The following is an 18,035-nucleotide window of genomic DNA, read 5'->3' on the forward strand; positions in this document are numbered from 1 at the left end:
ACTCATTGACTTTCATAACATGCCAGAGTGGTAGAAAAGTACTACTAACAGCTTTGTTTTGATGAGGAAAGTGAAGGGGAGGTTCTGAATAAACCAGAGCTGAGTCCAGAGGGGCTGCTCCAAGAGCCAAAACCTCCATCCATGTTCTCAGGCAAGTAGACAACTAAGCCTGCTAGTGGGCACAACATCATCTTCATCAAAGTTAGAAAGCTGAGCTCAGGCAATGGAGTGAAAAAAAAATCTCTTTTAGCTGCCTTTATTTCAGTTTATTTTTCAGGTGATGACTCCATGGAGGTTACCCACCTAGGTTTCTGATCAGTTCTGCAGGTCAGATGTTCCTATACAACATTAATACATCTGGTTAAAAATGCTGCAGGAGAAAGCAGTGCAATTGTTTGCCTGATATTTTTTAATTTTAAAAGATATTTATTTTATAAGATATTTTTTAAAACTTCTTGTTGCTTTATACATGTGCCTGATTTGATAGCCAGTACTTTTCAAAAAACAGTTTCAAACCCATACACTCCAGGTGCTTGAACTAAGATTTAACTAGCCGTGCTTACACAAGGGCATATCAAGGATATCCTCATGCAAAGATCCCAGTCTGGGCTTCCTGCAACTTTCTTTAGTTTCTTTATAGCCACACAGCACTAGACAGGATTCTCATAGTGTTTCTTAGCTTGTGGTCCATGGACCACTGGTGGGCTACAAGACATCAGCAAGTATTATATGAAAAAACTGCACATTGTCCAAGGAAGAGCAAAAGCCTAAGTCTAGCAAACAAACAATCAACACCTCTCTTAATTTTTAGTTGGTTTGCAAATGAAAAGCATTGTGGTTAGACATGCAACACAGCCTGAGGACATCTTTTTCATGATCCTAAACAGTGGTTAAACTCTGGTTTGTGTGTCTGGAAATCTAAAAGTTAAATTATTTTGTGATCTTTCTTTTTTTCCTTAAGCTGGTGTCAGGAAAATTGTATCACCCTCACTTGAACTGTGGTGCATCACCACACTGCTCCCCAGCAGGAACATCTAGAGCTTACTGTAGTCCTGCCTCTTACACTAGCTGAACAAGAGGATCTTTACTGAGGACTCCTCTCCCCTTCCCCTTTTGTCCATGCTCCACTCCATGCTCACCATGCCTGTCTCCCACAGGTACATGGAGGATATGCTACTTTGCAGCCAGAGACTTGCCATACTGCAATTGACAGGGCCGGCAGCCAGAGGAGGTACAGAGCTGCAATCTTTTTCTCTCATAAGGGACTTCCCAGGGGTGGGAAGTGAAATGTAATGGTTTAGTTCCTCCACCTCCAGTGCCATTTCCAGAAAGGGGTCCAAGTTAGTTCCTGGATCTCCATTTGTGTTAGTGTACAAAGGCAAAAACAAGGGAAGTATCCAGCCCTAAAAAATGACTTGGTTAAGTTCTGCTGCGAGGCTCAGCACACAGCCTGCTTAGCACTCCCAAACTGTGCTGGCCAAGTATCCAGTTCAGATGTTTATGGACATTACTTCCTAAGGGCTGAAGGCTTGCATCTGTGCTTCCAGTTCAAGTTCTCTCACAAATTTAAACAAAAAGCTTGTAAAGTTCAGCATCTTCCAAATTGCCCCATATAAGTCACTACTGAAACCATATCCAAATACACACACCCCCTCCCCCACCCCCCATACCTTCCACAGAAATGACCTAAACTTTGTCAGGTTCACATGTCCCTAGAGATGATCTCATTTCACTGCTTCAAAAGAGCTTTGGTCTGCACAGCCTGTAGCAGCAAATTTACACTTCAAAAAGCAGACAGCTTTTTCCACATCTTATTCACTTAATGGGTGAGAATGTAAAATTAGTTCCGTTGCTGATGAGGACCTTGAGCCAAATGAAAAGTGTTCATTTGTCAGCACAGACTTACAGCCTGAAACATGATTATATAGCTAATCCAATAATGGGTTTTGATGCTGAGCATTTATTTATATACAGTATGTCTTGTTATCTGTTGATAATCAGGCTCAACAATTTACTCTCTTTTGTGTCATTAGACATAGCAACATCTTCCAGACATAGTATATTTGTGTGTCAACATACAAACACACACAAAGTCTTTCTGACCAAAATACTTTCTTTGCTTATTTGCCTTGAAACAGCATTTGATTTTGAGCTTTTTGTAGTTTAAAGTATTAGTAGCAAATACATCATTTTAGACTGAGAACCTCTCTACAGCTTCGAAGTCTTAATAGATCAAAATTTGAAACATAAATTTTGTTTCCTTATCTATAACATCATATGAACTGATTTATTCTCTTTTGCCTGACGTGAATACCAATATCTAATTATCTCAGGTATAAATGTGTATACATTAAATGGTTTCTATCCCAAAGCATTCCATGTAATAACATCAGACAGTATCTTAGACTTTTCTAACTATGCAAACATCACTATTTGATGGCTGAACAGATTAATCTTTTATTGAACAGAAAGTAAGTATAACTTGTTAATGTTAGGATCAGGCACTTCCTACATCAAGTGCATTAAAATCACACAAAATCAGAAGGTTGTTTGCCTTTTTTTTTTTCCTGACTTTTTGACTACTTTCTGTTGTTGCCTAAGACTCCTGCAGTTGTGTGGATGACTGTAAACCTCTAACACTGCATTACTGGGACAGTTAACTCCTCATTTAGATATAAAACATGAAAAAATTCCAATATTTTAAATGGTGAGGTATTCAAATAGCTATTCTATAGTGCAACTCATTGTAACATTCACCAGATATTAAAAAAAAAATAAATCTATGGGAAAGTAAAATCACTTCAATATTAAACTGGGAGCTAATTGCAAATGTGGGGCACACCTGCAAACCCTGCAAACAATCCTGCAACACTACACAAGGCAATTTCTGTGCTAAAGGATACCTCTGTATGCAGAAACCTAGGAACCCCTCTGAAGGTTGGATGAAGCCTCCTCTAAATTTGGCAGTCACAAACCTTTTAGAAGTAAAGCTATTAAGCAAAATTTACCTCAAAGGATAGTGCAAATCAAAGGTGCAGGTGAGATGCAAATAACGTGTGAGCCAAACCTGAGCTTTGCCACTGCCTCTCCTATGAGCAGGATCAGGCCTCCCTGTGTGCTTTTGTTTAGCTGAAATTTACTCTACAATAAATACTTATATATTGCTGCAGCATGAGGTTTTATAGGGCTGTGCTAGTTTACTAAAAACAGCAGGCTGGTAATAGCAGTGCTTGTGGTTTTGCCTGTAATTCATTTGTGCATGGTAATGCACAGGGAGAGATGATACAAGATAATAAGGCAAATTAAAAAAAAAACCAACTAAACTCAGTACTTGATATTAAGGCCATGTTCAGACAGGCTGACTCTTTGGATATTTTGTTGTTGTTGTTGTTATACCTCAGCAAGGTAATTCATTAGGTATTCGCTTGGGTAAAGAATAAATGAATATAGCATACATTACATCCTCACTCTAGTGCAGAAACAAATCTTTCCTGTACCCGCCAATGTAATCTTCAGAGTTTTCGTTATATAAAACACCTCAAGAAAAATGCACCTCGGTAAGATTTACACTTTATTACTCTAATGATTCTACAAACAGTGCCACAATGTGATGAAAGGCAAAGCAGTCCTGATCTGATTGAGAGCTAATAAAAATCAGTACTGAAAACTGAAAATAGCACCCTTATCATCTTTCTTTCATTTAGACCTGATTACTAGGGGATTATAATGCAATCACAGCTATGTGTGAGAGGTAGCTATGGGAACCAGTTTTAACTGTTTATCTAGCCAAAGATCTTAATTTAAGTTTGAACACTCTGATTCATTTATATGTAAGACACCAAGGAGACAAAATGCAGAAGAAACAGATGCTCACTTGTTCTTTCCATTTAACTTCATAAGCTACCAGCCAATTTGTCTTTCAGGGACAAAATTAATTTTTGATGACAATGTGAGCAAGTAATAAACTAGAAGTTCCTGTCCTGGGAAACTTGTTAAGGCTATGTAACATTCTGGAGTTATTTAGAAAAAAATAATTTGCTCATAGACTTGCAGGGACATCTGTAACAGAGTTTTCTTTGTCCCTCTGCTGTTACTCATTTCTGGGGGGCTTTATGACACCTTTTCCAGAGGTTGATTTGAAAAAGTTCAAAGGGAAACATATTGCCCATTATTTCTTTCCTGTGAGGTATTTTTTTTTTCTTCAGCCCACTTGCTTTGCTACTTCCACAGAGCCAGAGAAAGTAACCACTAGTAAGGAGGCCTAACAAAATGAATCAAAAATCATCTGAGGATAACAGTTTGCCAGACATTTCAAGGCAAGTACACACCTGAAAACATCTGACAGAACACCGTCAAGCAGTCTGTTGCAGATTTAGATGGAAGGAGCTTTGCCCATTAATGCTGTTAACCCTGTTAAGATACCATCATTAGCAGGGGAAAAATGCCAAAATGAGAGGAGGAGAGAGAAAAGGAGAAATCCACCCTAAGAGCTTGCATTTTCTATACAGGCTGTGTGTACCTACCCCTGCATCAGTTACTTAACCAAAATTATCTTTGCTGGTGCTATTTTGTCCTTACTTCACATGTACAGCTCTTTACTGGTAACATTTTTCTATCATTTGGCTCATTCATTGGGGTTCTGTCCCCCACCTGGCAGTCCCTCCACATCTGAGGTTTTCTCAGGTAAATTCCTACAGTCTAATGTCTGTCCATTAGCACATTTAAAATCACACCGTCTGCTGTGCTTAACATTCGTTTACAGCTTATGTGCTTCACATAAATGTTCCTTTTCCAGCAGTTCTTTTGAAGAAAGTTTAAAGTAAGTTGCAAAATGTTTCTTTTTCATCTAAACAGGGAAATGAATTTAAGAAAGGAAAAGAAGAGCCTGAAGGTTTAGCTCTTTCAAATTTTAAACAGAATTCAAAACACTGTTGGAACACATCTGTCAAAGAAAGCAGGAGAGCACCTGCATTTTAAGAGTGAATCTCTTCCCTAACTCCTTCCTTGATAATGGCTTGCACGAACAGCACCTTTAAACCACATCAATCCCAGGCGCTTTCCATCCATCCAGTTATTATTTCCCTTGGCACTGAAGTGCAACTACCTCTAGACTGAAGCTTCTCAGCAATGTGCAGCCCACTGTACAGCACCCTGTCTCACAACAAAACCTGATTATACGTATTCAGCTGAAGTTATAAAACAAGGGGAATTTTAAACAGGTAGTTCAAACCAGAGCATGGCCCGGATACTACATGGAGCAACACCAACTCTTGATTTAAAGGCCAGATAGTTTCAAATATAAGAATAAAGTTTGGAGAGGAAAAGCTTAAGAGTTCAATGAAAATTGTTAACTTTACCATGGTTCCATCTCTATGTAGCAGGACCTCACCAGCACATCACCCAAGTGCATGGTACATGGCCTGACTCTGTCTGTAGGGAAGGCTGCACCATGATTCACTATTTCCTACTGCTCTCTTTTACCTTCAGTTAGTTCCCAGTGATAAAGTCAGTGCTTCAAGACATGCCCACTCAGGTGTGGTGGCCTGGCCATTAGCTGAGCACCAATAAGGATGGAACTGGCAAGAACTGCTACAAACATCTCATCAGTGGGAGTCATGGAAAATTTAAGTTAATTGCTTTAATGGTGATTTTTTTTTTTTTCATACTATCCTTGATGCACAGCTTTGCAGCAAGGGTACATACTGAGGCCACACAGATGAAAACAGAGCATTAATTCGTGTTTCAAGAACAAAAAGTAAAGGGAAGTTCACACACTTTAGAAAAAAATCCATAACTCTCTGCAAATTAAATCAGTGCTTGGGAGAGATGAGATGAGCCAGTGCTCTGACATCTCTTGCACAGGCAAGTGAGAGCTGCATCATGACAGCAGTGTTCCTCTAAGGTGATGCTGATGAAATTTCCCACCTAGGAGACTCCACAGATTTGGGGTACATTGACTATTGAGGCAAATCTAATAAAAAGAATGCAAGGATATAGGGTATATACTATATATGTCAGGAAGGTTTGTGTAGGACAAGTTTGACTGATTATTTGTGGAGCTCTGCAGCAAGTCTGAAAATCAGTGTGGCCTGCTGGGAAGAAAACCCACCACCTTGGGAAAAAAACAACAACATTTTCTGGGCTGCAGGCATAGGAGAGAGGTGGCTGGTATGGGGCTACAGTATATATAATATTAGTCCTTCAAAAAGCAACATTTTAATTAGCCTACAATTAAGGTGGAAAAAAATATCCTTATTTAGATTTTAAAAATCTTAAACCAATAATATATCTTAAAGTACAAATATTGGGAAACAGGAGCATTTCAATCCACCTAACCAGTCATTCTGAGCCTCTGGTAAACTGGCTCAGTAAGAGCAGTTGAGGTTAAGCATAAAGGAGAGGAGGTGAAGGGATGGGCTGATGCAATTTTGGGAAACACCTTCTACAGAGTCACAGCTGCCACTTTGTTTCCTATGAAGGTCTGAGGCCTGACTGAACGCTACGGTACAAAGTTTTGCTACCATATAATGACTGACTTTAAAAAACTTGTAAATCAGGAAGACATTAGTAGAACAATGAAAAACTTGGCTCTAAATAACTCTGTAATGTGTTTCCAAAACCAAATAGATATTTTCCACTCTTTCATAAAACTTAGTACAATAAAATATATTACACATTTCTGTGCAGAATGTCATATATATCCTGCGCACATTACAATGAAACTGTAAATTTGGGGGCTGGATATCCAAAATGCAATTTTGATTATGGTGAGAAGTGGGAATACCACAGCTGGCCTGCAGTCAGGTGAGTCTGAGAAAAGAGGAGGAGTCCACAGGCCTCTCCTAAAAGCCCTCAACACAAAATGAACCTGTAACTCTGCCTTTACAGCATGAAGCCCACAAACCCAGCGCACAATAAACTTAATTAGGGTGAGAGTTGTTGAAGCAGGATACCTCTGTCCTGGTCTAATTTAACATTTTACAGACTGCAACCACCATATTCCTCCTACAAATGAAGCAACATGAACTCCCTCGGTAGCACATTAGGGTGCAAACTGACAACAAACAAGGAAACATTCCTTTTAGTGTATGTGAGCTATATGAGAGCTGTGTCATGAATACCTCAATGCTAAGTGTGATAACCCCAAACTGGGTCACCTCTGGTCTTGGAGGGCACCAATCTTTAGAAGACCAACAAGGCAGCAGATGTTCATCCTTTCTGCAATGCCTCAGTAGAGACCAGATCTTTGTTTCATCGTGCACACAGGCTGTGAAATCCATGGAGCTCAGAAATCTCAAGGATTACAAAATAAATCCACTCCTGTGCAGTGCTAATACAGGAAATTCCAGCATGAGGGAATGCAGCCTCTGTCCAACATACCACAGCCAGCAGAAGAATGTGACTTCAGAGGAAAAACCTCTTAAGCAATTACTAATGGACACATCCGTAAGTTGACTTTGTATTACACTAACAAGCCTATTGATCTATTTGGTTTGTGATGTATTTCTGCTGTCCTTGCTGTGAGTGCAGCAGAGCAGGGCAGGACACCTTTCATATGTGAGACCAGGCACATGTGAAACATGGAAAGGGTGATTTTCTTTTCCTGATGAGCTCACGGGGAGTCAGGGTACCCTGTGGGAGTCTCACTTTTAGACAAATCAGTAAAAATTACCCTGAACGTAGATTCATAGAATGGTTTAGGTTGGAAGGGACCTTAAAGATCATCTAGTTCCACCCCCGCCTGTCATGGGCAGGAACATCTTCCATTAGACCAGGTTGCTCAAGGCCTCATCCAACCTGGCCTTGAAGACCCCTAGGGAAGGGGCATCCACAACCTCCCTGGGTAACCTGTTCCAGTGCTTCACCACCCTCACTGGAAAGAATTTCTGACTTAACTATTGACATGGAAGGAAGCAGCAGGAGTGACTTACCAGTGTAAATGTCTATTCTAGTGTCATCTGCATCTCTGGCATTATCTACAAGCTCAGTAAGGGCACCAACCAAGAACTCCTGGGTGGTTGAGTTCATCATACTCACATCCCCGGCTCCTTGTGATGTCAGTAAAAACCATCAATACCAAACATAATAGCTAAACAGCAAATATAAACTGAAGCTTAGCATGAATCATGATAAATGCTTTTCAGTGTCTCCTGTGGCTGGCAAGACTAGCAGCACACATGATATTGTCAGTATGTAATAGGAATCTGACTACTGAGACCTGAGGCTCAAACCATACAGACCATATGCAGCCTTCAGAGATAGCCATTCTGGAAATGTTGGGGGGAAACCAGCTGAGAATTAGTCCCTGAACCTGGCAAATCTCTAATAACACCATTTTACAGCCTGCCACTATCATCTTTCCTCTGATAAAAAGGTGGCAACAGAAAGCAGTCTGAGATCCCCTCTAAAGGGGTCTGAGCACAGAAGCACTGGTGCCCAAAGGCATTCCAAGGGTGGTGGCAGAGCAGGTGACTGGGTGCAGACCACAGCATCTGCCCTTTCCTTCCATTCCAGCTCTCACTGCCTCTGTGACACAAGGCAGGAAAAGACTGGACATCTTGTGCTTTGAATTTCTGACCCAGGACTGTCGCTTGCACTGATGTGTCAACTCATCTGTCGGAAGTCTAGTCTAGCTTTTTTAGGTTTAACTATATCATAAATGTTACATAGCAATCAGAAAAGCAAAGTCCCCCCTCTTTTTACAGACGAGCTTCCTCCATTACCCAGGTGAAAAATAACAACCTGAGAGTGGCTGTTCGTGACACATGAAAGCTTGGTTGCTCTATCTAGATGAACGGCACCAAACCCAAGACAAATACTTTGTCAACCCTCCTGGGGAACCTTGTAAAGCCATCTCCCATCCTGTAACCGTTCTGTGGTTAAATAGTAGCCTCAGTTCTCTGATGTTGCAATCCAGCACCATTCACAGGGACTAAACTCCCTCCAAATTAATTCTACGGAAAAACCGTGCATTCTGCTAAGAGTTATTTCCATTGCCCAGATATTTTATATGAATCTGATAACTAGTTCCCTGCTACAGAGATTACATCTTGAATACTTAATGCCAATTTGGAAATTCTTTAGACAAAACAAAAATAGATCTAAAATATAACACACACAGTTTAGCTAAGTGTAGAACATTAATGCAGGGCATGATTGGAAAAACAGCAAGAAAATTAGAGGAGGAGAGCAGATTCAGGGGATATCTCTCAGCACATGCTGTAACTGGTCATTCAGGCAATTCTGGTTCTTAAAGTACATTTTCCTTCACATAAATATCTCGGAGTTCAACAATTGAAAAAAAGTTAGAAGGAGGGACAGAGTGCAGCCAAAGGATAGCCTGTAACAACCATTTCAAAACAAAATCTAAATATGCTTACATGTTAGATAAATGTTGGCTTCCAGAGAATCTTTAAAACACTTAAATTCCATTCTGGACTGGGATATACGGAAATGTTTTGAATTTCCATAAGCATCCAGAGCTCTCTGCTAAGATAACAGTCTGATATTTTTATTCGCATAATAGAAGCTATTTTTTTCCCTGAAGTAACTCACCAGACTCTCTTTAGTGACTTCTCATTCTTTTCCCTTTTGAGCTGTAGTACAATTTCATTAATAGGACTATATAATAATTATTCTTCACATTTTCTCATCAGCTACTGATAACTCAACTGCCCTACTTTTTGCCACATCAATTCCAGGATCTACATTTTAAAACAAATATCAGAGGGTTTTCCCTGTCTCATTTCTTACAACTTGGCAAAGCTGGTGGGTTGCATATAGGTAGCACATCTCACTGGCAGCTCTCACTCCCTTCTTCCACCCATAGAACATTTAAGTTCTTTGGCAGCTTTTCTTAAACCTATGGTCCATCACACACACACACTACATACACACATGTATGCATCTCCTGGAGAAAAGACAAATTAAGACTTACCTTAACTTTTGCCACCCAAAGATATTGTAACATGAGCAGGAATCAAAAACATCAGCCCCATCTGAGATTTCCAGACACCTCATATGAGCAGACTGGTACCTATTCCCAAGCCATACTAGGCATTCCTCCATCTGCATTTTGTCCTTCTTCGTGTACAAGTAAAATGAGCAAAAAATAATCCCATAACTGGTAAATCAATCAATGATTCTTAACGAGAAACAATATATCAAGAAATGTCTCTTGACACTGTACCTTCAGGCTGGTACAGGCAGCCTTTTTCTTACTGCTTGCTCCACTGATGCTGTGGCTGGCTCCAGCTCATGCAGAGTCCATGCCCGCCACTGTAGTAGCTCGCATGTAGCAGTTGACTGTGGCCTGTCCTCGCTTGTTGTCCCAGATGCCCTTGGAGACTTGAAAACACAGTGGCAATAGCTCCTTCCCAGGCAGGACTGCTCAGCCACTGCTTTTATGGATATAGCACCAGCAGCTTAACACACAAATCCCTCTCAAAAAAAGTACAAATGTAGGCTTATGGGTGCAGCCTGCAGTGACCATGGGCACTGGTGATGACAACCTATTTACCCGCATAGACTAACAGTATTAGTTTGCAAGGAACAGACAGAAGCAGGGCTGTCAGCCAAACGGTAGGGCTGACGCCATGTGTCATATTAAAGGTCTTACTTCGGCAAAGCACATGGTTTAATGCTAAGCCTAAGGGTGTTCCAGTGAAGCCAGTTGCCCCTTTCATGGTTTTCTAGATACCTGAAGAGCTGCATAAAAGGCATTTTAGTTATTTTACTATAGCATTTTTCTTTATATTAGCTTTCTTTTTTCAGTCTTTGTGCTTAAAGTTGAAGGAAATTACATGAAAAAGCAGAAGATAATTAAAAGACTCACAGCAAAGAAAGCACGTACTTCAATTTTATCGGCACCTAAAATTATGGCAGAACTTGAAGGCCTCAACAATTTTTGTAACTTGCCATTGTGCATGACGCTTTTAAGCAAGTGTACTCTTGTCACTAAACCTTAAACTCTGTACAACTTTTTTTGTCTGGTTTGGCTTCCCATGGCTAGTGTATCTTAAGACAGAAGGGAGATCTTATTAAAAGAGAAGATTAGGAACACAAAGCAAACCTGCTTAGATGCAAGCCTGAGGAGAGATTCTTTCTCACAAAAGCAGAGCCTACAGATGTGGGTTTAAAATGGGCAAGCTGACTATTTCAGAAAGATGAAAAAATGTTTGGTTTCTGCTGAATGAAAGATGATTCCACACTGTAACTGCTCATGGGGAAAGGGCACACACAAACCCTTCAATATGGCTGCCCAAGCAGTAGCCCAGGAAGAGCAGCTTTCACAATTTGGCAGCTGGATGTGGAGATAATCATGTGGATATGAGCACTGACCTCTCTGCTAGAACAGATAATAGAACAAAAAAAGAGGAAGATGCCAAAACGATACTTGAATTCTTTGGGTTATTGTGGCTTGCAGTTTGTTATCGCACTCAAGTGGAACATCAACTGGCTTTGGGGTTTGTGAATTTTTAGGGAGAATTGATAGCATCAGTTGTGAACTATCTCCTATTGCCACCGTCTAGGTTCCTAACACAAATAATAATTCAGACCTGATGGGCTGCTTAAGATCATTTTGGGTCAAGGTCTAGGGTTACAGAAAACGAACCCAAGAGAAGGAAAATGAAAGGAGCTGTCCTAGGCCATGGCACTGCTCTTTTGTACAACTGAAAACTTGTGCTACAGATACAGTGTGGCCCATCCATTCCCGCTGCTGCTGAGGACAATGTCTACCATGGCCAGGTGGCCTGTTTCCTGGATGCAGGAACCAGCTCACATCAGCCCTTGCTTTTTCCGCACCACCAGGGAGAGGCTCCTCTGCCTTTGAGAGACTGAAGTAGATACCTCATTAGGCCGTGATTATCCTCAAGCAATTGCTTAGATTTCTGCCCTATTACTGATTTGCCTTTTTTAGCAGAGGTCGTGGAATGGGCAGTGGCTGTCTTGTCTTCGTTATAATGCATCATTTGAAACTTTTCAATTAAGCTTCAGATCAGGCCACAGTACTGAGACCGCTTTAACGAGGGTGAGTAATGACCTTGTGCTGCACGTGATTTCTGGCACACCATCAGTTATAATTCTTCTTGATCTTACTGTAACCCTTTGATACTTTGGATCAAGGGTTCTCTTGAAATGCTTTAAGCACATCGTAGGACTTTCAGGGACTGTTCTGACATGGTTTCTATCCTACTTGTCTCAACATAGCCAGACTGTCACCTGTAAGTTTTCCATATAAATTCAAATTGCCAAAGATTAAAAGGGAGCTGAAAATCCAGCTGGTGTGCAGAACGGGGGAAATCTGGTGTGGGTCCCCAGAGTGAGTGAACCTAAGGAGGATTCTGATGCGAGAGTAAGGTAACCCCTTTGATGTGCCATGCCCAAGTACAGCAATGCTATAATTAGAACAGAAAGCTACATTATGCTGGAGTAGTGAATTTACTAAGAACTACTGAAAGAGAGACTTCCAGAAATTTTGATGTCCCAGTTAATACCCATCTTTACATTACACATAGGTCAAACTAAAACTCTGTGGTTTAAAACATAGTGCAGACTCCTAATCCAGTTAAAATGACATTGACATCAGCAGGATAATGACCTCTCCTTTAAATTAAAGGATATTTGGACACAGATCCAAACCCAAGCCTTGTAGCTGGAACCAATTTTTAAACATGCTATGTGTGGGTGAAGCAGATGAACCTCAACATTTTCAAGGTGCTTTCCCAGGTCTTGGAAATTCATTAATCTGGATTTCCTTCTATAGTGAGAAGCAACAGCTTCTAACTATAACATTCATCTCAGTAAGAGTTCCCAGAACCCTTTTGAATTCTCTAAGTTTTGGCTCCCAACAGCTGACACCAGACTTCCATGAGCATGAGGCAATGAAACAGATACAGATATAGTCATAAAAACTCATATAACACTTCTGTAAATTTTAGGTATGAATGTTTCATAATGTCTAGATGAACAAATCATCAAAACACAGAGTCATTTTCAACAGGACCAATTGATTCCTATTAACAGCACAAGACAACGCATCAGATGCATGGAGGGCCCAGACCCATAAAGGAGACGAGCAGCTACAAGCCCATCCCAAACATGTGCAGCACCAGCATCTTAGTTGTTGTTGAGCTGGGCAGTGTGAATAGAACTGCAGCCTGTGCCTTGCAAGCAGGTATTTGGGAGCCATCAACATTTGGCCCATAGCTCTGGTCTGTCCAGCCAACGCAGGGACTATGTCTCCTGAGCTTGCCAGATGGATGTGAAATTTTAGGTAGCTGTTCTCATCTGAAATCTCCCCTCCAGGCATCCCAAAAGCTCCTCTCCTGTCTCATAGGACATGTCTTGGACTGTTACCCCTGATCAGGCTGATTTACATCAGGCTGCTGACAATGCCTCAGAGGCTGCTACCAACAGAGTAAAGCAATGAGATGATTAACAGTTCCCCTCTTGTTATAGTTTAGACAGTCAACCTCAAAAATAATGGACTGAGCTACATAAAAGTAATAACTCCCTGTACCTCTTTTTTGAATTTTATTTTTGCAGCTCTTCATATATGTAGCATGAGGGAAGTTTATCTAGAAGGGTAGTGGGGTGTTTTATTGCAGTTGGACGGCACCAACAGGGAAATGAAAAAGCTTTCAAACTCACTATCAATCATTTGATATATGCAGGACGTGATCTTTATTGATATGCCTCTAGTCACCAAGTGAAATGGTTTGTCTTTCATTTTACCTTTTATAGAAGGCCTTCTCCAATGCAGTTGCTAGTGGTTTCTTATCCTGGTTTTGCTGGGACAGAATCACAGGCCATGGGCTGCAGGCCATTAGCAGTTTCAAGTCAGCCAGGGCAGCTGACCTGAGCTGGCTCACAGGGGTATACCAGATCATGAATGTTACACTCATTATAAAGGGGAAAGATTGCTGAGGATGGGATGAGCAGGCAAGTGTGCCTTCTGCTTGGCCTCCTCCTGATCCTTCTCTTCCTGCTCCTGAAGACTGCCTTCCCATTTATTGTGACCACTGCACATTCACTGGGCTAAGTGTACCTTTGCATACTTTATATTGGTATTAGTTTTGCTATTTCATTAAATCTGTTTATCATTTCAACCTGCAGGTCTCCTCCTCTTTTCCTGATCACTCTTTGCTGGGGAGTGGATCACTGGGTGATAGAGCAACTGCTATAGCCCTGGATACAAGCTAAATGTACACACTTCTGCAACCCAGTAACAGTGAACAAAGCTCATTTCCCAACCCAAGCTTATTGAACTGAATCTATGCTTTTCCTGGGACGGAGCAATAAGAAAACACTCTCATCTGACACCTCCTCATCTACAAGGAGAGCAGATCAGTGGTTCCATTAGTATTCTACAATAGCAGGCACAGAAAAGAGGTACGGGAACTCAATGGATTTCACTCTGGACAAAATTATCATTGCTACAATCAGGATTGACTTCTTTGTTAACCTGGCACTGTCACACCTATTAGCATGAAAAAAGGCATTGGTCATTTAGCACAGTCCTATTTACTGTGCACTGGAAACACACCTTCCAGTTCCTGTGAGTCTTGACAGCTACAAAGAGCAAATCGCAGCACTGTGCTGTATCCCCATCTCAGGTCCTCTAGGCAGCAATCATAAAAAACAGTTGTGTTATCGCCACATTTCAGTGTTAGAATATGGCCACACTGATGTGTGGCTCTAAATACAGCAGAGCCTGATCTATTAAACACATAAAGGGGTCTGTGTGTCAAAGGAGCCTGGCCTAATCATGAGACAGAAACCACAAACTCCCAAATTCGAGACCCAGATTTCTTCAGCTATTTGACCAACACTTCAGAGTACATCCGTACATTTTAAATTCCACACTCTAATAGGAATACAGAGCAATGCTCCTTTCAGAGGTGTTGAATTGATTAATAAGCTTGTCACCGAGGATGGAAATTGCCACATAACTGTTAAGCGCTGTTAACTAACAAAAGACAATTCCATACATTCTGGTGGAATCCAGAGAACTTCAGCAAAATTTATTAGTTCCATTTGCACATATACTGTCTGACAACAGTGATCAAGTGGTGAAAGTTATTTCAAATGTTTGTTATGCTCCATGACTGCAGAAAAAAATAGACTGAAAATTCTGGCTCACAAGGCAGAATTGTGCCTGCTGAAAATGTTTTAATTTCTGAAATATATAGAGAGCACTAACAAATATTTCTCTCATCAAATTTGCACATGCCTCAGTGATACTGAGCTTAATAACTGTGCAAAGAAGGAACAGTATTGATGAAGTTGAGGTACAGAAGAACATTCTGCAGGAAAGCTGCTAATGCTTTCTGCTTCAGTCACATGTCCTCATTAAGGACTTGGGCTTCTTGGCAAACTACAGAACATCTGGTTTAGGTACTTCCAGCTCAGTTTTTCTGTGATTCACCTTCAATGCCACGTCACCAATGTGAAACACTATGGACCACCTCAGACTTGTCCTCCTTTGAGCCACTAGCTGCCCAGGGCAAAAGGACAGAAAGTATTGTATCCCCAAGGGAGTAAAGTGATAAAGTGAAAACACTCACACAGAATTGAAGGTTAAATATGAATGCTATTTACAAATATATACAGAAATACAAAAGGTATTCAGGGAAAAAGAAATATATACACAAACACAATCAGTTCAGGCCTAGCTTCCCAGATGAGCCCAACCATGCCTCATTGCTAGGCCAAAACCTTCCCCAACCTTCCCCCCACCTTCCCCCCAGCAGGACAGGCCCTTCAGGCTTCAATGCACCCCCCAGGCCTTACTGCCACCCCACGCTAGGCCAAAAGGGCACAGCAAGAAATTGGCTTGCCAAGAAGGCTGCAGAACCCCACAAACCAAAAGAGGTCACAGCCACCACACTGGGAGCAGAGAGGAGGGAGCAAGAGAGAGAATTGGCAGTGAATTCCACTTATATAGGGAGATGTAGGATGGATGGAATAACAAAGATCACACTTTCCTGTGTCCAACCCCTGGGGACAGTCTGGCCCCTTGTACTATGGTGCTTCCGGAGGACTTTCTCTATGATGGGACAATTAGTCCTCAACCTGTAACACCAGCCCAGGGCTATCAGCACCAATTTTGAATTCTCAGAGGTCAGACTCTGACTTTCCTTGAGTAAAACCTGTATTTCTAGTATGCATTATCCTTTCTGTGAAGACTTCCTGCAGCAGTTTGGGATTAGAAACTAGGTCCTTGCAGTTCTATGTCTTTGGTATCTCCTAGTCAGCTTTGTAAAACAATTACAAACAAACAGACAAACAAACAGTTGAGCAAGTCTGAAGCTTCTGTCTTGAGGAATTCCAGAGAAGCAGCCCACTGAGCTTGCAAACTAGCAGCTGGGAGGCTGCAAGAGTCTCATGAACAGGATGCTTCTCTGACTGGCCTACTCTGTGATAAAGCAGATCACAGGCTGGACTACACTTTGACTCAATGACGTCAGAAGTCTTTTTCATCCTAATCAATTCTACGATTCTATGATTTCACCCTTTTCATTTTTCTGGGCCAAGGCTGACTCTGTGTGGGTGCTGCATCCCCAAGAACAACAGGGTTTGGATGGCTCCATGTGCTGCTGGACTATAGATTTTTTCCTTGTCTCCTTTGTTCTAATCAACCATTTTGATGTGGAGAGAGAGCCATATCTCTTTCCATTACATTGCTACGGAAATAATAATTTTTAAAAAAGGCATTTTTTCCTGACACACCCATTTTGCCAAGGGATGTGCTGTGCATGTACTGTGAATTACTGGAAATGTAAGGTAGCTATGAAGCAGTGTTCTTGTATTCACCAAGATCCACCAGCCCTTTGCCTTTAACAGAAGATCTGCAGCCTAAATAGCAGCTTTAAGAGCTCTCCTGACTCAGTTGCAATCAAGATACTATCTACTTAAATAAGCATTTGTACTCCCAGTGATTTTAGGAGATGAATTACTGATCTTATTACCATAGTAAATACCCCTGAGGCAATGCACAGGCCAAAAGAATATTGCTTTCTGCTGGTACAGTACCCATTTCCAGGAGAACTCTAGGAGTATTTCTAGCCATATGGTAATAATAAAAGATTTGCTTAGTCTATATTTGCCAGAAAGTCCTATTTGCAGAAGTGGCTTTTAAATCTTTGACATTGTTCATGGGAAACAGTTTGTCAGCTATGAAAATATTTCTACCAGCTCCTGTATATCAGCCTTACCAGTAGGGTAAAGAGATTTGCAGGTGGCATAGCTCAGTAGCAAGCAGAGAAAGTCTTTAGCTGACATAGTGACTGGCAGAGTAACTTCACCTGGGCAGACAAAAGTGGTTCTTGCCTGCCAGCAGTGGTGCAGCCTGCAGTGCCCTTTGAGAACAGACACCCCTTTCCCTGACACTGCTCAGTGGGAGCTGGAGAGAAACAAGGAGCAATGGTGTGTGGGAGGCCTCCAGCTCAAGCACACTCCATTTATTTATCACTGAACCATCATTTGGTCAACAGGAAAAGCTGATAAAACTGTTGCCTCCAGGGCTCCATTCTCCTTGGGAATAGTGAAAAGGTGAAGCTGGTTAAGGTCAGTGCACAGGAGGCCCTATTGAAGGTAGGAGCAGGTTGGCCATGAATTACTGAGCATCATCTGGTGTCACAGATAAGCAAAATGGGTAAGAGACTAGGCAGGCTCTACAATAAGGGATGGATTTAATTAACAATTGCACAGAGGGAGCAGACCATAGCATTTTGGCACGAGGACATCCTACATCTGACAGTTGCTTAAAGAGACAGGGAGCACCCTATTATAAAAAAAATAAATTATATATATATTGATCTTTCATGTATTCTAAAAATTACACAAGAAACAATAACATATTGTATTACCCATTCTCTCCAGAGCTGACTGGTTTACCAGGCTCTCAGCAAATACTCTGTACCAGGGTCTATTTAAAAACATGGGTCCAAACTTGATTCCAAAAGTACAACTCTGCTAAAGTCAGGGGGTTGTGCAGATGTAACTAAAGGCAGATGTTGATCCATATTAAC

General features: G+C 41.2%; 1 protein-coding gene across 7 annotated transcripts in view; it reads right to left on the reverse strand.

The window, feature by feature from the left end:
- Positions 1 to 18,035, reverse strand: part of LMO4 (LIM domain only 4) — a 112,484-nt gene that overhangs the window by 67,925 nt on the left and 26,524 nt on the right. Inside the window, exon 1 of one of the 7 annotated variants that reach the window (XM_054165433.1) lies at positions 10,190 to 10,235. The exons of the other annotated variants lie outside the window; for them this stretch is intronic. The gene's annotated coding sequence lies outside the window, so the exon portion shown is untranslated. Of the gene's footprint in view, positions 1 to 10,189; positions 10,236 to 18,035 lie in introns of those variants that run through there. 7 annotated transcript variants of the gene reach the window in all.

This window comes from Dryobates pubescens, chromosome 11 (genome assembly GCF_014839835.1).
Source record: "Dryobates pubescens isolate bDryPub1 chromosome 11, bDryPub1.pri, whole genome shotgun sequence".
NCBI lineage: Eukaryota > Metazoa > Chordata > Aves > Piciformes > Picidae > Dryobates > Dryobates pubescens.